This window comes from Macrotis lagotis, chromosome 1 (genome assembly GCF_037893015.1).
Source record: "Macrotis lagotis isolate mMagLag1 chromosome 1, bilby.v1.9.chrom.fasta, whole genome shotgun sequence".
NCBI lineage: Eukaryota > Metazoa > Chordata > Mammalia > Peramelemorphia > Peramelidae > Macrotis > Macrotis lagotis.
Window position 1 is genome coordinate 502,575,655 of NC_133658.1, and position 22,881 is coordinate 502,598,535.

Here is a 22,881-nt window from a genome sequence, read left to right on the forward strand (position 1 = left end):
TGTTATCCTGACTTTGGCTCCATGATATTTGAATTTTTTCTGGCTACTTGAAATATTCTTCTGAAAATTTTGTATAATATTCCTGGGAGTTTTCATTTTGGTATTGATGAATTCTTTCAATTTCTATTTTTTTTTAATTTTATTACAGACATCTTTATTAATAGACCATTAGAAAAATAAACGTGGCAAAGACCATTCTTCTAATAAACCTGTTGATTTGATCTTTCCTTGTTACCAGCATTTCCACCCTTCAGGGGTGTTTTCTTTTTATTATACGCTATGAAGAAGATAATTTGAAGGACCCCAGAAAGTTTCTGCCAGTTTTGAAGTACTTGCCAACAGTGTAGATTTCATGGATCAAGTCCTCCATGCAGATAATTCCATATTTACCAAGATATTTTGCAATAAGGCCATTATCAGTCAAGGCAATTCCCTATTTGTTGATCTTACCATAACCACATTTGTAAATCAAATCATTCAGACTTCAGCTTTGGGTAATCCCGTGCAATGTATGGTTCCACAATGCTCAGTGAATTAATTGGAAGCTTGCTAAGCTTAACAAAAATACCATTGGAGATTTGGAGAAGACAAAGAAGCTGCAATACTTTTTTGGACCTTTGGGCTAACACCTTTCATACTTTTGATTCTGATACAAAAACCAACTTGGGTTCAGAATGCCAGTTTTCCATGAAATTCTAGTCAGTTATATTTCGCTTTTGAACATCTGTATGTATTCCCTATTTTAGGTTTTAGCTTTTTCATAGATAACTTTTCTTTGTATTTTGTGAAACTTTTTATTGTCTTCTACAGGCATTTGGCCTTCCATATTGCAAAAGTCTTTCACTTTTTCATAAGGGTTTCTGGAAAAGTTGGTAGCATCTTCTTTTCTTCCTGCTTGCCATGCTTCCAGCCAGAAAAAGAGTTCAATTTCTATTTTATCCTTTGTTTCTAGAATATCAGACAATTTTCTTTGATCTTTTTTTGAAATATGATATTTAGACTTTTTTTTGCTGACTACAGTTTTCACAGTTCGATAATGCTTAAATTATTTCTCCTCAATCTATTTTCCAGATCAATTTTTCTCCAGTTAGATTTTTCACATTTTCTTCTATTTTATCATTCTTTCGATTTTTGTTTTATTGCTTCTTGATGTCTCATGGAATTGTCATATTCTACTTGTCCAATTCTAATTTTTAAGGCATGATTTTCTTTAGTGAGCTTTCATATCTCCTTTTCCATTTAGACACGTCTACATTTTAAGGATTTCTTTTCTTCAGTGAAATTTTGTACTTCCTTTTCTATTTGGTCAATTCTGTTTTCTAAGGAATTCTTTTCATTAGATTTTTGTGCCTCTTTTACTATTTGGCCTTTTCTATTTTGAAGGTGATTTTTTTCCTTTTTTTTTTTTTAGTTTTTTGGAAGACAATGGGGTTAAGTGACCTGCCCAAGGTCACACAGCTAGGTAATTATTAAGTGTCTGAGGTTGAATTTGAATTCAGGTCCTCCTGACTCCAGGTTTGTACCCTATCCACTGCACATGAAGGTGATTTTTTTAAACATATTTTGTGCCTCCTTTCTAAGCTATTGACTTTTTTTTCTTGATTTTCTTTTTCTTTTTCTTTTTTTTTAGGTTTTTGCAAGGCTGATGGGGTTAAGCGGCTTGCCCAAGGCCACACAGCTAGGTAATTATTAAGTGTCTGAGACCGGATTTGAACCCAGGTACTCCTGACTCCAAGGCCGGTGCTCTATCCACTACACAACTTAGCTGCCCTTTCTTGATTTTCTTGCAGTACTCTAATTTCTTTTTTCAATTTTCCTCTACCTCACCTATTTTAAAAATGCTTTTTTAGCTCTTTTAGGGCCTGAAACTAATTTACATTTTTCTTTCAGACTTTACACATAAGCTGCTTCAAATTTGTTGTCTTTTTCTGAGTTGGGGTTTTGACACCATGGTAATTTACTTTGGTTAGGTTCTTTTTCATTATTTGCTCATTTTCCAGCTTATTTCTTGACTTTGAACTTTATGTTAAAGTTGGGCTCTGCTCCTAAGTGGAGGGGGAGGCACTATCTCAAATGTCAGTTTTTTCACTGCTACTTTCAGAGTTATCTAGGGTAGACAGACTCTCAATGCGTCCAGGTAAATATGATCTAACAAGAGGTGTGTCCACTGCTCTCCTGGCCTGTGCTGTGGTCTTTAAGTGACCACAAATGCTCTTTTCAGTCTTAGAACTATGACCAGGGCCTCTTCTCCTGATAATATACCACCTTATTTTGGGACTATAATCCAGAATCCCATGTGGGCAATTCAATAAAGTCCTACTCCTAGTCCCAGCAAAGAGTCTTCTTCTGACCAGTTGTATCACACTTCTATTGTCTGCAGGCTGAGGTCTCTAGAAATTGCAACCACTGCTGATTTTGGCACACCTAAGCCCTCCTACTAGCTTGTCTGTCATCAAGGGACAGCCACTGCTGGACTGTGCTCCACTCTCATCCCCAGGAAGAAATACTTTTCCTTCTGATCTTTCATGTTTTCTTGGTCTAAAAAAAATTTGTTTCACCCTAAGATTTTGTTGGTTCTATTGCTGTAGAACTTGTTTAGAGGTATTATTTTAATGTTGTTTGTTTGGAGCTGAATTTGGGAGAGCTCAGCTGAATCCCTGCCTTTACTCTGCCATTTTGACCACCTCTTCTCAGTAAATTTTGTAAGTTTCTAAACAACACAGATTTATAATCCATGTGAACCAAGATAATTTAACTTCTAAGTTAATAGAATCATTACTGAGTTGGTTTGAGATACAGCTTAGAACTCAAGTCTTCATACAATCTCTGGCTTAGAGGCTAAAAAAGTCACCCCTTGGATCCACCAAATAAAAAGAGAATGGAATGATCTAAATAGAATCTGGCCATCTAACTTAGGAGCTGTGATAGAAAGAATTCAAAAGAATGTGTCTTTTTCTTTTGGTTTCAATTTTAATCCTAATAACCAAGCCTTTCTATCTATCAATAATTGATTATTCCATTCTTGCTATTGTTTCTTCGCATTTCAGAGTGTTCCCTCAGTTTGTTTTTTTGAAATTTGGTAAATAAGTTCCTATTTGCAGGCTAGACTTCCGTATATATGCAAATAAAGTGTAAAGTTGCTTGGAGGGAATGTCAACTATGGAATTCTTAAAAATTAAATATGAATGTTTGATATCTAAAATAGCTGAAAATGAAAATATTTCTAGGTATTATGTTTACTAAATACTATTCATTCTTATTTACATATATCTGGGCTATTATATTTCTCTTAAAATGTATTAAGTAAGGAGGCAGTCTCTTTTCTTTGATTGTGTCTGATAACCAGGCACATAGCAGATTCTGTTTTATCATGACTGAATTTGTAGTAGTCCTAGGATAGTCTAGTTATCACAAGGTTCTAGGACATCTGCTTACAAATGTTTTTTGAGTATTTTGAAAAAATTGCAAAAACTTAAAATTCTGATAACCTCTCATAAACATTTTCTCTAAGGTGAAATAATAACACAAATATGGGCTCTCTATATATAGATATAGGGATGGGATAGGGATAGGAATAGGAATAGAGATAGATATAGATAGAGATAGAGAGTCTGTATGTATATGTATATGTATATGTATAAGTATATGTATATGTATATATATGTGTATGTGTATGTGTATGTGTATGTGTATGTATATGTATAGACAATCTACCAAATTGAACATGTACAGAGTCATTGTGCTGACCTCACTGTATACCCATGAAATCTGTACAGTATACTAGTGCCATAACAGGAACCTGAATCACTTCTATTTGAATAGTCTTAGGAAAATTCTGAAGATCACCTGACAAGATAAGGTATCAGACAATGAGGTCCTTTCTCAAGTCGAACTGCCAAGAATTTAAACTCTACTGCAGAAAGAGCACAACTTTGATGGGCATTCTTAATGTCTTTCTGAAGAACTCTGGAATCTATTGGGACACATGGGAAACACTGGTGTAGGACCACCCAGCATTGTGTGCCCATATCAAAGAAGGTGCTGTGCCCTATGAGGAAAACAGAAATATAGTAGTTTAAATGAAATGTGAGATGTACAAATTTGGAATCATGTTCATTTTGGACTATTTGTGTGGTAGAGCCTTCTAAACTTGTTTTGTACTGATTAGCCATTAACAGATATACCATACTCCAATATGGTTGCATCATTTTGGTCCTTTTTGAGAACAAAGGATACAACCAACCAATCAGAGTACTACTGGATTTGGAGTCAGAAAAATCGTATTCAAATTCTATCTCTGACACATCTTAGATATATGACAACAGCAAATCACTTAACCTTTATGAGCCTTAGGTTGTATCGATTGGTAGATGGTTTTTTAAAAGGCATTTAGATAATTTTCTTAATCCCACAGAAAGAATTCATGAGATATTGATTTTGTTCTTAAATAGCATGACACAGACCCATCCTCTGGTAATTTAAATTTGATAAAAGAATGAAATAAGACACTGATAAGTCAGTTAACCAAAGGATATTTATGTAGTCATAATAAAAATATCTTCAAGAAAACTATGTGTTTGAATCATAGTTTGAATCAGATATATATATATATATATATGTATATATATATATATATATCTGATTCAGCTGAATATTGCTCCCTTGCCTGAGTTCCCCTTGGTGAACCATCAGCCAAGCACCTGACAGCAGGGTGACCAAGAAATTATGTCACCAGACTGAGTCCTTAATCCTCAGTTAATTAAGTCTCTTGGATGATTTCAATGTATTTTGAGGGAAAAAATTATTATTCCCACATGTTTAATATAGTTGAAGTTTCACTTCACTTCTGGCAGCTAGGTAGTGGATAGAGTGCTGAACCTGGAATCAGGAAGGTTCATCTTCCTGAGTTCAAATCCAGCTCAGATGCTTACAAACTGTACAACCTTGGGACAGCTGGGTGGCACAGTGGATAGAGTACCCACCCTGGAGCCAGGAGGACCTGAGTTCAAATACAACCTCAGACACTTAATAATTGCCTAGCTGTGTGACTTTGGGCAAGTCACTTAACCCATTGCCTTAAATAAATAAAAAAAAATTAAAGAAAAACTGTGACTCTAGGCTAGTCACTTAACCTCTGTTTGCCTCAGTTTTCTCATCTGTAAAATGAGCTAGAGAAGGAAATGGCTAGTTAAATGAATATAAGTCATTTTATAAAATTGATTAGAACAAAGGTTGTATAATTACACTTTTATGAACAAATCAAAACGCTCTGTTTATGCCACCTCTAGTATCACATATACTTTTAAAATTCAATCATGCAATCTGAAACTATATCCCTAAAACTATTAAACCATATATAGTCTTTGACTTGGTAATATCACTACAAAATATATGCCCCAAAGAAAGTAAAAAAGGGGAAAAGATTCCATGGGTACAAAAATATTTATAGCAGATCATTTCATGATGGAAAAGAATCTAAAAGGGTAATGAATAGTAGAATATGCTTTGGTTACCTGAAAAGACAAGTATATGCAAATACAATAATACTATAAAGACAACTAACTTTGAAAAAACTTAGGAACTCTGATAAACACAATGGAGTAGTTCCTAAGGATTCATGATGAAATATGTTATCTACTCCCAAATAGGGAGATAATGGACTAAACATGTACATTGAGGCATATACATAATTGCATACACACCTGTGTGTATGTGTACATGTATTTATAGATATAATGTGGTAGATGTGGAAATTTTTCTTTACTAAATATACATATTTTTAATGTTTTTTTATTTTTTATTAAGTGAAGAGAGGAGAGATGGAAGAGAAATAATTTAGAACTAAAAAATTAATATTGAATTTTCAATATCAATTAATAAAAATAAAAAATAGATTTGCTATGGTATCAACCATAGGAATGCATGATGCCACTTGTAAATCTATTAATTACACCTAACCAAAATTTAACTAATAAAAAAGGCAATTTTGAAGCAATAAATTAGCTTTGAAAGGCCCTCTTATACTACTAAATTAATAGCTAGCTGGTGTAGTAGACAGAGCACTGACCTTGGAATCAGGGACAGTGGTACAAATTCAGTCTCTGACATTTACTAGCCGAGTGACCTTGGGCAAGTCACTTAACCTTAATTGCCTCACATCCAGGGCCATCTCCCGTCACCTGATCCATATCTGGCCACTGGATCCAGATGACTCTGGAGGAAAAAGTGAGGCTGGTGACATATGCTTGTCATGGCATCACCTCCCTGATGGTGTGATCTTCTTCGAAAATGAAGGACAAGCATTAACTTTTGTGTGTATATGTATATATGTATATATATGGTTATTTGTTCATACATTTATTTGTTTGTTTATTACACAAACTATGAATGAAGGAACAAATCTGTGATTTTATTAGTTTCCCTTTACTGTTGCAGATCTACAATTCAATCACAATTTATAACCTTAAACCTTTGTTTGAGACACTATCAGGTTAAATAATTTGCCAGAGACAGGACCTGAGATCAAGTCTTCATGCCTACGGATTTGGCCTTCTATCTGCTATACTTCTTTTTAGCTTCCTTTCACCTTCCAGCTAATTTCATAGCTTCCAGCTTTGAACTGTCAAAAATGGTCAATCTAGACTCCCCTTGGCAATTGCAGAAAGATATCACTAGTACAAGACATTCCAGGCTTCAGTTGAAGGAAAGAAAACATTTCCTTTTGAATTTATTACAAATAATCTATCAAAATAAGAAGTAAATGGTCACTTGGAATTTTGATTAAACTATATATGTAAATTTCTTGTCCACATAAAGCTGAAAAAAATAATCCTTTCTCATAAATTCTTAGCAGGGATTGATTTTAAGGACCAGTAAAGTATCTCCTGGTTTTGGGTTTTTTTCTTTTGGTTGGAAACTAGAAATAATCTCTGACTTGTGCTTACAGATGTATACCACCAAGATCCTCTAAACTATTGCTTTTTCTTGCTAAGGTGGTACCTTTTTTTTTTCATTGGAAGTCAAATTAAATCTAACAATGTTCTGTCGAATACAACATGTCAGGTGGGTTGCAGAGTGAATAAAGTGCTGGACTTCAGGTGAGGAAGTTATTTAGTCATGTCTGATTCTTCATGACTCCAAATCATTGCATATCAATGCTGTTCATTGAATTTTCTTGACAAACTGGCAAATGGGTATAGAAATCTATCTCACCCTAGAGAAAAAAAGGAGAGAAAAGAATTGGGAGAAAGGAGACCTAGCTGGGAGGAGGGGGGAAGGGAGGGGGGGTGTAGGTGATAGAAAAGAGGAAAGTTTGTGGGAGAGGGTAGTCTGATATAACACACTCGTGAGAAGGAACAGAATGAAAGGAGAGAAAGAATAGAATAAATGGGGATGGGGATAATAGGATGAAGGGAAAAACAGCTAGCAATAGCAGCTGTGGGGAAAAAAATGTTGAAGCAATTTCTCTGATGGAATTATGATAAAAAAAAATGTGATCCATCCCAAAGACAGAGCTGATAGTGTCTGAATACAGCCTGAAGCAAACTTTTCCCCCCTTCACTTTATTTATCTTGAGGTTTCTCTTTCTTTAACCTACAACACTTTTTCAATTCTAGGAGTGGGGTGGAAAGACAGGAGAGAATTTGGAATGCAAGGTTTTGGAAGTAAATGTTGAAATTGCTTTTGCATGTAACTGGGAAGGGAATTTAAAAATTAAATTTTAAAATGTAATTGGGAAATATTTGACAAAATGAACAAAATACAATAAAATATAAAAGATACTGGAGTAGATTTGACATTTCCCTCTCCAGTGGATAAAAGCAAACATGTTACATAACTTGCCCAAGATCACATAGCTAGTAAATGCCTAAACTTAAGTCTTTCTGACTTTAGGCACATATCCACTGAGCCACCAGGCTGTCTCCCAAATCAGGAAGACCTGAGTTCAAATTTGACCTCAGCCAAATACTAGCTTCAAGACTTTGACCTCTATTTGTTTCTGCTTTCTCATCTACTAAGAGGATAGTAATATTATCTACCCCCTAATACTGTTGTGAGGATCTATTGAGAAAATATTTCGCAAGTGTTGAGTAAGGTTAAGTATAGGTCCCTAGGAAGTGCAACAAAAATGTTGGCTATGGCTATTCTAGAAGTTTTTAAAAATAAATTTTTATTATATTGGAAGAAAATATATATATTTCTAGAAATATGTCTAAAAGGAATACAAGATACATTTATTAGATTTTTTGTTGAATAGGAGGGTTTTAAAGAGAGATTAGGGTTGATGATAATGATATCAGAAAAGAAAAGAACATTGGTGAATCATTTAAAAATACAAATAAAAGAGCAATAGAAAATTCAGAATGAAATCAAGACAAGTAAGAGCAGTGGTGAAACAAAATTTGAAATATTTATGTTTTGAAGGCTGTATGTATTGAAGATTCACAATTTTATATGATGGTTCATGTTTTTCCTGTTTTTATGAATTTGGAAATGTTCATGTTTGCTGATGTTTACCAAGTTCATAGAAATAAAACAGACAATTTAAAATAAAACTGCATGGATTTATAGTAAAAGAGTGGAATTCTATGTCTTTTAATCTCACCAATTTATTAGAAATCAATTCCAAATATAAAAATGATTTCTATCTTCTGAGGATTTCAGACAGAATTTTCTGTTCATCTAGTCCAAGCTCAGTTCTGGAGAAATAAAGTGACTTTCCTGAGGACATACAACTAGAATAAGCAATACCAGAACTCTAGCTATACCTGAATTCCTCTCCAGACTTGACTTCCTCCATACCTGCCTTCCAGTCTCACAAAAATTCTGAAAAGATTCATAGTTGGTGCATATATTAGTGAATTTATTATTAATTAAATGGAATGTGGACTTTCTCCTTCAGTATCTTTCTAACTTGTGATGATAAAAATGTACTTGGCTTAAGTGGAGAACTGGGAGAGACCTATGTAAAGTTCAAAAAATCATACCAATTTTTACCTAGAAGAAACAGAGTAGTAACAAGTGTTCAATTTGAAGTCAGACAATGAGGATTTGAAGCTTAGCTCTCTAACTTTGTATCTCTAGGCCTTTACTTCCTAATCCATAAAATAAAGAGATTTGGATTAGATGATCTCTAATTTCCTTTCCAGGATGAAATATTACATTGACAAAATGTCACTTGATCCTATTCCTTTTAAAGATAGTCTGACCCTTATGGATTGCAAAAGGTTCTTCTAGAATACTCAAGAAATGAACAATGCTTTTCTATAACAAGAAAAAAATGTGGTAGTGGTATACATAGATACCAAAATACAATATAAAAAGTCATGTGATATTCATTTAAATAATAATAAGAATAATATTAATCATAATAATGAAAAAGATGTTGAGCTTAACCTTGAAAACAAACTGAGTTAAAATGTATTAAATACTTTCTCCTATTCTCATAATCTTTCAAATTCATCAAAAATGAGATTTGTAAAAGAGATAAAGCAATTGCAGTTATCTCCCCAGAGTAAGACACCAAGAACTCAGGAATTAAGAGTACAGATGGCTAATTAATCACTAATCCTTAATATTCACTCAACATATACATTGCTCATTAACTCCTACATTTTTGGCAGGGCAGTACAATAATCAATCAATAAATAAAAATTTATTAAGTGTCTGCTATGTGCCAACACTGTGTTAAGCTCTGGAGAAATAAAAAGAAGCAAAGGTAGATTTGAAAATCATCAGCATAGAGGTGGTCATTAAATCCTTGGGAGCTTGAGGGAGAAGAGAAAAGATGTTACTGAACCTTAAGTAACACTTTTGATAAGGTGATATGATCTAGAAGAAAACAGAGGAAAAGATAGAGAAGGAGAGAAAGAAAGCCAGGAGAGTATATTGTCCTGAAAAACCAAAAAATAGAGTGATCAATAAAGTCAAAGGCTTCAGAGAGATTGAAGACAAAGAAGATTGAGAAAAAGTCTCTAGATTTGGCAACTAAAAGATCATTATTGAAGAGAAAGGTTTTGGTGGACTGATAGGAGTCAAATTATAAGGGACTTCCAAGACAATGAAAGGGAACAAAAATCTACTTAATATAGATGGCCTGTTGAGTTTAGTTACAAGGGAAGAAGAGATATAGGAGAATAGTCGGCAGAATGTTTTTTTTAGACTGTAAGAAATGAGTCAGTAGAAAGGGATAGAAAATAAGAGAAAAAGTAAGAATGAAAGAATAGGTAACCTGCTGGAGGAAACAGGATGGAATAAGATTTCTTGACAAGTAGAAAAGTTAACCTTGGTAAGGAATAAGTCCTTTTCACATGATACAGGACTAAAGGAAAAAAGTGGTAGAATAAAATCTTCCAAGACAGAAGGAAAAGAGGAGAGAATGCCCTCAATTTTTTTTCTGTAAAATATAAGACAAGGTTCTCAACTGAGAGAGTGGATGACTGGAAAATTATAAAAGGTTTAAGGAAAGATGAGAAGTTTAGAAGATTTGCTGTGGAGAGTTGATAAGGGAGTGAGGAGTATAGTTTAACTACCTAATGAGGTCCCAGTTGATATGGTAAAACATAATTCTGTGATGGACTTAGAACAATTGGAAAAATTTTCTCACCTTTGTTCAACAACAAAGAGAAAATAAGAAATGGTGGGAGTGATCTAAGACTGAGGTTTGACTGGTATAATATGATAAGGGGTGAGCAAGAGATTAAAGAGAGGAAGACTATAAATTTGAATTGGTTCATCAAAAAAAGTCAAGATGGGGAAAAAAGCAAAGAATGACTAATACAGAGAAGATGGCCTAGAAAAGAATGGAAGGGTCAAGGCATTAAAGGTCACAGTGGGGTGTAGGGAATGCTAGGAAGTGAAAAGTCAACAGATTATGGTTGGATATAGGTATTTCAGGGCAATTAGGTGGCTCAGGGGATAGAGAACTGGACCTGGAGTGAGACGATTCATATTCTTGGGTTCAAATCCACCCTCAGATATTTACTAGCTGTGTTATTCTGAGCAAGATCCTGTTTATCTTCGTTTCCTTATCTGTAAAATAAACTAGAGAAGGAAATGCCAAGCCACTCTAGCATCTTTACCAAGTAAACCCCAAATGGGGTCACAAAGAATCATACTTGACTGAAAATGACTAAATAGCAAAGAAATTTCAGAATTCTTGAACATACAGGTGTTATATTTGTGGGTGATAACAAGATCAAAGGTATGACCATATTTGTACTTCGCTGATGTAAGGTGGAAAAGTAACTGATGTGAACTAAAAAACTGAGACAATAGAACTCATGGACTTATGTTCTAGGATCCACTTAAGAATGCCTCAAGATATCAGGGTTCCTGGGACTACTGATATTCAGAAGACTGAAAAGGCATGAACATAGAGAGAAAATTGTATGGCAAATGGGGGGGGGAGGCTAATCTTGGAGAGTCCATGGGTAAGGAATGAATAACAACCAAGGACTCGAGAAAATTTCTACAATGGGGCAACACTTCTATCCTCTCTAACATATACAGAAATTGATACTTCCAAGTGAAACATGGCAGAATAAAGGGAAGAAGGAGAAATATTTACAAAGGAATTGTTTAGAAGAGGGAATTCAAAATAGAAGTGTTAATTCCATGAGGAATGAAGAGATTAAAGAAGGAATAAATAAGTACAAGGACTATGAATTAAAGAATAAAAGTCTAGAACAGACAGAAGAAAAGTAATAAAAAGATCAATGGAATGTAATCATTTTAAGAAAAAAGGCACAGAAATGAGAAAAAAACTAACAAAAACATTGAAAGGGAAGAGAAGATATTATTTGATTACTTAAATTAGAGAGAAAAAGCAATAAGAATTTGAAAACTAGATTTAAAAAGAAAGTGAAAGTCATAAATAAAACTCCAAAACTAGGGAAAAGGTGATAAAGAAGATCATCATGTTTGGTGATCTTGGAGGGGGAAAGCTGAGGATGTGGGGGAAAGAGAATCTGTGGTAAGAGTCACCTCAATGCTGATTAAACAAAAATAACTAGTGATATGAAACTTTTGCTTTTCAATATAAGAGGGAAAACTATCACCACCATGAAAATTCTAATCCAGAAAAAAATATTTTATAAAGTGAAGAAAAAATATAAAACTAATTCATAATTTTAAATGTGAATTAAACAAATGAAACAAAAAAAGCATGACAAAAAGGTTAAAAAAACAATTAGTGAACCTAGGATAGAAAGGTATGGTCAATTTGGGGAGGGGAATCTTTCTATCAGACTTCTCAGATAAGAATGTTATTTCCTACACACACAGAGAGAGAGAGAGAGAGAGAGAGAGAGAGAGAGAGAGAGAGAGAGAGAGGAGAGACAATAAGATAGAGATAAAGAGAGGAAGAGAAAGTGCCAGCCATCAGCCATTCCCAATAGATAAATGACCAAAGGATGTCAACAAATAGCTCACAAAAAAAAAAAAATACCAGCACTTAACAATGAAAATATGTTCCAAATCACTAGCAATAAAAGATGTGCTAACTAAAATAACACTGGCTCACTTCACACTCAGAAAATTGGTAAAATTGACAAAAGTTGTTAATAGACAATGTTGGAGAGGATATGGAATGATAAGCATCCTAGTGAATTGATGTAGAGCTGCAAATCTGCATTTTGGAAAGTAATTTGGAATTGTACAAATACCCCTTAATCTAGAGACTCCACTAGAAGGCTTATATCCCAAGGAAATCAATGATCAGACATCTCCCTATAAAACAAGATATTTAAGGAAACATTTTTATGATAGCAAACAAATGGAAACAAAGTATCAGATGCCCTTAGACTGGGAAAATGATTAAACAAATTGTGGTACATGGATATAATATAACACCCCTGTGCTGTTAGAAATGATAGGTATTATGAATGCAGAGAAGTATTGAAAATTTTATACAATCTGATTCAGAGTAAAATAAACACAATCAAAAAATAACTAAATGCACTACTACCAATGTAAATTTAAAGAAAAATCACAAAGAAATCAAAAGTGAATGTTTTGGGGCAGCTAGGTGGCACAGTAGATAGAGCACCAGTCTTGGAATCAGGAGAACCTGAGTTCAAAGTCGACCTCAGACACTTAATAATTGCCTAGTTGTGTGACCTTGGGTCACAACTCCATTGCCTTGCCAAAAAAAGTTAATATTTTAAAATTATTTCTTTTAAAAAGTCACAGAGTAGAGAGAAGAAAATTAAATGGGTAATAACATTTATCCAACATTATAACAAGTTAAAAAGCAACAAAAAGAGGATATGAAAAATTCTACAAATAAACTTATTGAATATCTTTTTTTCTCTTTTCTCTTGTCATGATACTAAGAGAAATCTGTGGACTTTTCCCCAGACTCTATCTTTATCTTTATCTTTATCTCTGTCTCTCTTTATCTCTCTATCTCTCTTCATTTCTGGATTTGTGTATATCGGCTTCTCACACTTTCCTTCTTCATCTCTTCTTACCTCCTTACTCTTAGATCATACAGTTAGATATAGTTCAAGAAATGAAAGTTATTGGTACACTCAAATGACTATGATGAAGGACGAAGGAAGAGATATTATAATAACTGTTCAGTTAACGATAATATGCCAAGCAACTCTGATAACCATCATATTTTCTTCTAGGTACCAAAACTGAAACATGAGTATCAGCGAGCAACACTAACTCTTCTAATGAGATAATAAAAGAAAAAATTTATTTGAGTATTCCAGTTTCACCTAGAAGGTGTATTTTAAGAGTATGACGTGGCTAATCTCTCTTCCTCCTCATAAATGGCAGTTTGCAGAGGTTATTTGTGGTACCAATGGCTACACATTAGCTAAAAAATAAAGTTAGTCTGAGTCTAGAACTCTATTATGTCATTCTTCCTCTCTGGTGACATCATCAAGGAAAATAATACAAAAGCACATAAAGACAAGAAGCTAGACCACACAACAACAAAAATGAGAAAGGTTTATAACCATTATATACATTAGAAAGCTTATACGAGGGGGCGGCTAGGTGGTGCAGTGGATAAAGCACTGACCCTGAAGTCGGGAGTACCTAAGTTCAATTCCAGCCTCCGACACTTAATAATTACCTAGCTGTGTGGTCTTGGGCAAGCCACTTAACCCCATTTGCCTTGCAAAAACCTTTAAAAAAAAGGCTTATATGGTAAAGACCCAGATTACTTGAACTCTAGTCCAGGTCCAACACCTGCTGGCTATGTAACTTCAGGGTTCTGTTTAATTCTGAGGGATAAATAATTGCGGGCTCATTTAACATCTCTGAGTCTCAATTTCCATATCTAAAAAATATATAGCAATAATAGAAACAATGAGTATAAATATGCATATGTATGAATATATGAAAGTACTTTGTTGATTGTAAAGCATTTGGGAAGAAGGGAGACAAGAATCTACACTTGTTATTTCATCTAAGTAAGGATATTCCAGTGTAAGAATTTGTTGATGTTATAGACAGGCAACTTACCTGTAATTTATAGTATTAGAGAGTTGTCTGAAAGCATTGAGATTATACAACTTGCACTTAGTTGGTTAGATTTTATTAGAGGCAGGGTTTGAATTCAGTATTTCTTGACACCCTATCTTATCTGATTGTCTATCACTATACATCACATCTATCCACACACCATACATGGTATATTTTATGAAAGTATATGAAACCCTGGAATTTTTGACAATAACATAGTATAGTTATTTGTTCAATTACTCTTTGTCTTTAAAGCACTTTGAAATTTTTAGTGCTGCATAAATTTCAGCTTTTATTATTGTCACCATTATGACATATTTATCATGATCACCACCAGCTTCATCACCACCATCACAACTACTGTTACCATCATCATCATTATTTGTTTGGAGTTTTTTTTTTTGGAGGGGGTGCACAATGGGGCTTAGTAACTTGCCAAAGGTTACACAGTTAGTAATTATCAAGAATCTGAGACCTGATTTGAATTCAGGTCCTCCTGACTCTAGGGCTGGTGTTCTATTCACTGTACCACCTCTCTGCTCCCCATTGTCAATATTATTAATAGCCCTTTTTGGCTTTTAGTGATTCAGAGGAGCTTAGATGAACAGATTTTGTGACTTTTAACTAAAACTAAGACTGCTTCTAACTTCTCTGCAAAAAAATAGGGCATAGAAAATGTGATTGGCTCAGACTTGTGTTGACAAAGAGGTAGAAGTGTAGGATGTAAGAGGTAGATGTAATAGGATGTATTATTTGTATTTATAATCCATTATTCCGAATGGCACTTTTAGATTCTGGCAATACACCTTGGTAAACAATCAATATGATCCAGAATTTATCTCAAAAGCTACTAATGTGTCACCTGTATGATAGAAAGGGGAAAACCTATCTGGAATTCTTTTTTCCTTAGTTTTTAACATTTATCTTTTTGTAAGCTTTTAAGTTCCATATTTTTCTACCTTTCTCTCTTCCCTTCACCCTCCCCAGGGCAGTGAGCAATCTGATCTAGGTTGTACATGTACAATCATGCTTAACATATTTCATTTTGGGATCTCTTTCAGGAGTTGATCAGCGGATTCTTGCAGTTTCTATTTTATTTTCTGGTTCTAGAATAGCAGGGTAGTTTCCTTGATAATTTCTTGGAAGATGACGTCTAGGCTCCTTTACTGAGCATGGCTTTCAAGTAGACCAATAATTCTTTACTTATCTCTCCTGGATCTATATTCCAGGTAAGATGTTTTTCCAATTAGATATTTTACATCATCTTCTAGTTCTCCATTCTTTTTGGTTTTACTTTATTGTTTCTTGTTTTCTCACAAAATCATCAGCTTTCTATATTTTAAGAAATAATTTTCTTCACTGAGTTTTGTTACCTCCTTTTCCATTTGGCCAATTCTGCTTTTTAAGGCATTCTTCTCCTCATCGATTTTTTTTGGACCTCTTTTTCTATTTGGCCCAGTCTGACTTTAAAGTTGTTATTTTCTTCAGTATTTTTTGATGTCTCTTTTACCAAACTGCTGACTTGTTTTTCATGATTTTCCCACATCAATCTCATTTCTATTCCCAGTTTTTTCTCTATTTCCCTTACTTGATTTTTAAAATATGTTTGAACTCTTCCCTGGCCTGAAACCAATTCAAATTTTTTGAAGACTTTGGATGTCGGAGTTCTGATTTTGTTATCCTCTTCTGAGTTTGTGTTTTGATCTTCCTTATCATAATAGTAACTTTCTATGGTCAGATTTTTTTTCTCTGTTGTTTGCTCATTTCTCCAGACCACAATTTGATTTTAACTCTTTGTTAAGATAAGGCTCATTTGTACCAAGTTTTGGGGGCTTTTTGCAGCTTTTTTCAGAGATACTACTGCACTTGTCTGTGCTCTGGTCTGTGAGTGATCACAAATATCCCTTTCTGCCCTGGAACTGTAAGGAAGATCTTTGCTCCTCTGCAGCAGCAAGCTATGTTATGCCACTGCTTCTCCTCTTCCTGAGTCTGAGACCCAGAACTGCAATCTAGATTTGAGTATGAACAAAGCAACAGAATCCTGCCTCAGTGATAACAAAGAGACCCCTGTAATCTCCTTCTGACCCCCTTACTGTCTGTGGACTGAAAGTTACAGAATTCAATAACTCCCAAGAACTTTTCCTGGTCCACTGGAACTGCGTCTGCAATCCTGAGGCCTGAACTCCACTGTGTGTTTCACTCTCATCCTGCTGCTATAGACTTTTCCTGCTGACCTTCCAAGTTGTTTTTGTCAGTCTCTTTGCTGAGAGGTCTGGTAACCACCACTGCCCCTTTCTTAGTTGTCCAGCTGCCTATTCTTGGATTGCTGGTCAAAGATGGCTAGTCTGTGCTGCACTATACTCTTCTCTCATCCCAGTGCAACAGATCTTTCCAGGTCAATCTTTCAAGTTATCTTGGTCTAGAAAATAATTTTACTCCATTGGGGGGGGGGGGTTCTACCACTCTAGAATTTGTTAAGTCATTATTTAAAGGTATTTGAAGGGGTTTGAGAGAGAGCTCAGTTGAGTCCCTGCCTTTAGTCTGCCATCTTGACTCCACCCTGCAATTGTTTTTCTCAATTTAATGACTACATACAATATTTCCAAGTACAAAATGAAACATAAAAAAAAATGAGATAAACCGTAAGTCTCTTTTATGTAATCTATGCAATCTTACTTTTAAATATATAAGTACCCAAATATGTATACATAGTAAAGTTATACTTCTTTCAGAGTTTATTTGCTTACATTCCCTTTAATTCTCATGTGTTCTTTTCTATATATTTTTTTAAAATGCTTCAATTATCCTTCCTTTTATTTTTTGGGGGGGTCATGGTGGTAGTGGTAGTGTGGTGATAATGGTGGTGGTTGTGGTAAAAAAAACTATTGCTGATTTCTATTCCCACTTTCAATTTCTTGCAATTTCTTGCAAAATCACAATTCTTGTAACAAATTAAGCACAATCAAACAGACCAATGCACACATGTGCCACATTAAAAAAAAAAGTCTGTGTCATTCTAAACTTTGGATGAATTACTGGAAGAAAATTTATTGCATCCTATAGTATTAGTCCTCTGAAAAAGTGCTTTCTCAGGTTGTTAACTCTTTCAAAGTTGTTTTTAAATACAATGCTTTAACTATTGTATAAATTACTCTCCTGTTTCTATACTCATCTTAATCTATGTTAGTTCATAGTTAATCTATGTTAGTTCACTCTTTCACCATTTTTATGGCACAAAAATGTGCCATATTATATGCATATACTTAAGCAGTTATTTGTTTTGTAATGTATAGAGCTTCCTCATTTTTATTTGATATCTTTGAGGAATCTACTTAGTAGTTATATCAATAAGTAAAAGGATAGGTATGGCTTATTGACCTTGGGAACATAGTTCCAAATTGCCTTCCAGAATGGCATTTTAAAACTCTGCCAACGGTATGTCAGTTTGCCTATAGCCCCCTAGTACCTGCACCATCATTTTCCTTTTTTGTCTCTTTAACAGTCTTGTAAGTATTAAATGGGACCTCAAAGTTGCTTTAATATGCATTTGTCTGGGTCTATCAAAGACCAATCAATCCCTTGATACTTTATATTAGATTGTAGAACAAAATGAGGCATGAATATGTTATTCAACAGTTAACCAAGGGAGGTTTAATGAATCATAGAAGATTATTATACTAAGATATACACTGAAGACTCCCCAAACTGATTCAGATGAATGAAGCCCACTTAGACTGTGTTCATTGTGGCCTCTAGTTAAGCATCATAAAGTGTCTGGAACTCTTCCTGAGTATCTTGTACTCAGGAGAGGAAGAAGTAATGTCAACAGTCCATGTATTACCCTCAACGAATTAAATCTAAAAATTATTTCAGTGTCTTTTAAGGGAAAAAAACCTAACTGCTTAGGGAAGGGTTTAGGATATTGCTCCAACTACAACATTTTTTGGTTAGTGATTTGGAAATTTTTCTGTTGATAACTTAATTTTGGAAATGGCAGCTCCTTATAGTCTGAGATATCAAAACTTTATCAGAAACACTTGCTTCAAAGATTTTCTTTGCTAGTTGAGGATTTCTCTTCTAATTTTAACTACATTGATTTTTGTGGGGGAAAATGTTTGTATTATGAAATCAAATAAATAAAATTCTATCATTTGGTTATGCCACAATTATTTTTAGAAGCTGCTGATATGCATGTTCTGGAGAAATAATCACTCATGACTAATGGAGGATTGTTTTCCTAATCATTTTAGTCCACATGAAACTAACAGTCATGATCACATACCACCATATGTTTGAAGCAATACATGTATAGAGGGAAGAGACCAAAAAAATTAAATATAGTAAATTGAATATGTACTATTTTATCAATATTTTATCTTCTAGACTAGACTTTGAATGTCAAGGCTCAAAAACTAATTCTGAGATTAAAATGTCCAGACCTTTTGATACAGCAATTACATTACTAGATGTTAGGAGATGTCAGTAATATCAAAGAGAATGACTGAAAATGTGTTAAAAAATGGAACATGATATTACTTTACTATAAGAAATGGAGAATATGCTGAATATTAAAAAGATACTAGAAGACATAAACTTGTGCAAAAGTAAACAGAAACATGAAAACAATATTTGTGATGACAATAAACAGCAAGTAGTTTTCATTTTTATTTTAAAAAATTTTCAATTAGCGCATTTTAAAATTAATCTGATCCTCTTATATCTTTCTCCTCATTATATAAATTTTAAGGAAACACACTCAAGATAAAACACTCTATATGTTTGTGTATGTGTGTTGAATCTAGAACACATTTCTATGTTATAATCATGTCCAAAAATGATTGTCTTTACACATTTAAAGTTAACTATCTCTCTGTCAGGAGGTGAATGACCTGTCTCATCTTCATTTCTGACTTGTGGCTTATTGTTGTGTTGATCATAGTTCTAAAATCCTTCAAAGATACTTTTCTCAATAATGTTGTTAATCTTGTATAAATTGTTCTTTAAGTTCTAATTTTCCTGTCTTAATTCAAAAGCCTTCCCAGTTTCCTTTAAGACAGCCCATTTCATAATTTCTTAGACTTAATAATATTCCATTACATTTATATTTATTACTTAATAGTTGCGTACTCTCTTAGTTTCCAATTTTTGGCTTCCATAAAAAGGCTTTTATAAATATTTTTGTACATATAGATCCTTTTATGTTTTTATTTTTTTAAGAATATAAACTTATCAGTGGTATAACTGAGTGAAAGGCTATGCACAGTTTGTCTGAGAATAGCTATAATTTGCTTTCCAGAATGTTTAGACAAAATCATACTTCACCAATAGGCACTATTGTACCTGTTTTAAGCACAGTCCCTTCAGTATTTGACATTTTCCTCTTTTGTCTTTTGTGAAGTTGAATCTCAGTCTTGCAAAATCCAAATAATTTACAATCCAATCAATAATAGTTATTTTATGTAAGTTTCACAAAGGCATAGCAACACAACCACAACTCTACTTATTAAATTTAAGTCAATTTCCAAATCACAGAGATGATCAAGGCCCCAGATTTCAAAAACAAAAGTTTTTTTAATACATTTTCGAAAGAACTTATATTCTCACACACACACACACACACACACAAAATGTGATGATAATTTTTATCCTTCATTCTTGAAGGTCATGCCATCAGGGAAGGTGATGCCATGCATGACAAGCACATGAATTGGAATTGAGTAAGGGGCTACTGTACTAAGTCACCAGTCTCACTTTCTCCTCCAGAGTTATCTGGGTCTAGTGGCCTGATATGAATTGGGATGACTGGAGATGACCCTGGATGTGAGATAATCAAAGTTTAAGTGACTTGTCCAAGATCCCACAGCTAGTAAGCATCAAGTGTCTGAGGTTGAATTCGAACCCTCGTCCTCCTGACTCAAGGCCAGTGCTCTATTCACATGCTTGTCATGACATCAACACCCCTAATGTCATAGTAGACTTATACAATAAAGTGATCAAAGATAAAAGGAGAGTACATCACCTAAGAATGGCTGAATAAATTAGGCCATATAAGTATAATAATAGATTATTGCCCCTTAAAAATGATAAAAGGGATGCATTTAGAGAGACCTGGAAGACTATCATGAATTGATGCAGACTAAAGTGAACAGAAATATGCAAAAATTTCTACTACCACAAAACAGTCTTGTAAAAAGAAACAATTTTGAAGGAATTAAAAAATCTTATCCAATTTATTTCTGCACTATCTTCTCTTGACTTCCTTTCTCCTTTATCATTGATCTTGTCTTACCAAAGCTCATCCTTGGATTACATCTACCAGTTACTTTCATTTTTATTCACATGCTGCTGAAAGAATCTGGTGAAAATCATGAAACAAAGCTGATTGAGTCCATGTAACCAGCATTGATCCTCAGTCCCCCACCATGAGTCAGTTTAATTTTTCTGTTTAGTGAAAGACCATGAGAAAGGAAAAAAGGTTTTAGGGTCCTTTGTTCAAGGGGGATCATATGCCCCCCCCAAAAAAATGCCATCTGTTCTTGATTTTTGCATTTATGCTTTTTTGTTTTCATTCTAGGTAAATAGAATGAAGTCTCCAAACCTGTAGGTTTTGAAAGTTCAGTAAAGTGAGCTACAGAAATTCAGATGTCATTGTCCAAGTTAGGTTTTGCATCCAGACCCAGTATTTATGCCTTGAAGTCCATAGAAATGACCTTCTGAAGAATGAAAACCACAAAACTGAGAGGGAAAATCCATTAACAATCATGAAACTTGGTGGGAGCAAGTTGGAACTAAGCTAAATTATGAACCTACTCCCATAAAGAAAAACATAATAAACAATATTGTCATTGCAAACTTTTGGAATTCCTTTAGTTATTCCTAAGCTCTACCAGTGAAAAAGTCTGATTGTTAATTTTTAGGCCTTAATATAAATTATTACTTCATCTTATTTTTCTTATTTTCTTCATTTTTTCTTTCTTAGCTCATTATAATGATTTTATAAATTTGAATGTATTTATACAGAACTTGTTAGAAAAGAGTTGTTTTGAATAGCAGACTCTAAATTTTTCAATGAAAAGAAAACAAAATAGTACATTCTTCAACTTGAGAGTACTCGATGAAAAATTGATGCAAATGGCACATAAGTCCTGTACAATTTTGACCCTTCATTCATAAGTTACAAAATAACTCTTAATAACAATTTATGATTTTTTCAAGTCAAAGGATCACTTCAGCAGCATTGATATAAATACAAAACCTTTCATTCTTTATAGGAATACTTCAAATAAATTCTTCTAATTTATGGGCTTTCTCTTCTAGAAACAAAAGCTATACTCAAAGAGGCAGGAGATTTCATTATGTAAATTTGTGTACAACAAATTCCCAGACTAGATATAGTAGTAGAGAATAGAAACAAAATCTATTTCCAAAAATAGGTTATCAACACTAATTTCTCCTACTCCCAAAATAAGAATTCCAAGAATTTTCCAATATCTTGGATTTTTAAGTTATTATTTCCTCAGAAACAAATGTTTTTTTAAAAATCAGTTTCTCTTTTCTTTTATTGGAAACTTTTATTATCATTATTAAGTACAATTTCAATTGCCAATAAATCTTTATAGCTTTCAAATGAAAACTGAGTTAATTTTTCTTAAATATTAGAATAATTTCTTCAAAATTTCTTTCACTTTATATTCATTGAATAATAGATTTAGAGTCAATGAAGTTGACTCTTAAATAAGTTCTGTTACAAAGTTAACAAGTGTCAGAGTTGGGATTTTAACCCAGGTCTTCTTGACCGCAAGCTTAGCTCTTCATGCTCTATGCCACACTGCCTCCCAAAGGTCAGTTTTCAAATCAAAGAACTTAAAAATAAAACCCCATGCAGTATCCATTTCATTGTTGGCATCAAATTCAAAAACTTTCCTATAAAGTATGTTTTCTTTGATTTTTGTTCTCAATTATTATAAGGATAGACTTAGAAAATATTGTATTTGAAAACATTTTAAAATCTGAAATAATTGATTTTGTTTTCAATTGATAGCCATTTATGTCCTTACTCTTTAATGTCCCTCAGTACTGAATGAGAGAAAGGAAGAACTTTTTAACCTAATATGCATGTACTGTAATGACTATGTAGTCAAGCAAAACAAATTCCTACATTGACCATGTCGAAAAATGTCTATTGTATTGAAGTCTGAAAGTCCCCCCCCCAAAAAAATACTGATTAAGCTTAAAATGTATTCAAATACTAATCAGTCCTACTCCTAAATTCTAAAATTATTTGAATAAAGAAGAATCAGGCTTTATACTTTTATGGATATGGTGTTAAAATATTCGGACTCCTGCTGCAAGGAGGTAGGATTGAATTGATAGAAAACTTTAAATTACCTTAATATTAAC

At 33.7% G+C, this 22,881-nt stretch overlaps 1 pseudogene; it reads right to left on the reverse strand.

The window, feature by feature from the left end:
• Window positions 1-213: 213 nt before the first annotated feature.
• Window positions 214-22,648, reverse strand: LOC141504982 (large ribosomal subunit protein uL30-like; annotated as a pseudogene).
• Window positions 22,649-22,881: the final 233 nt, after the last annotated feature.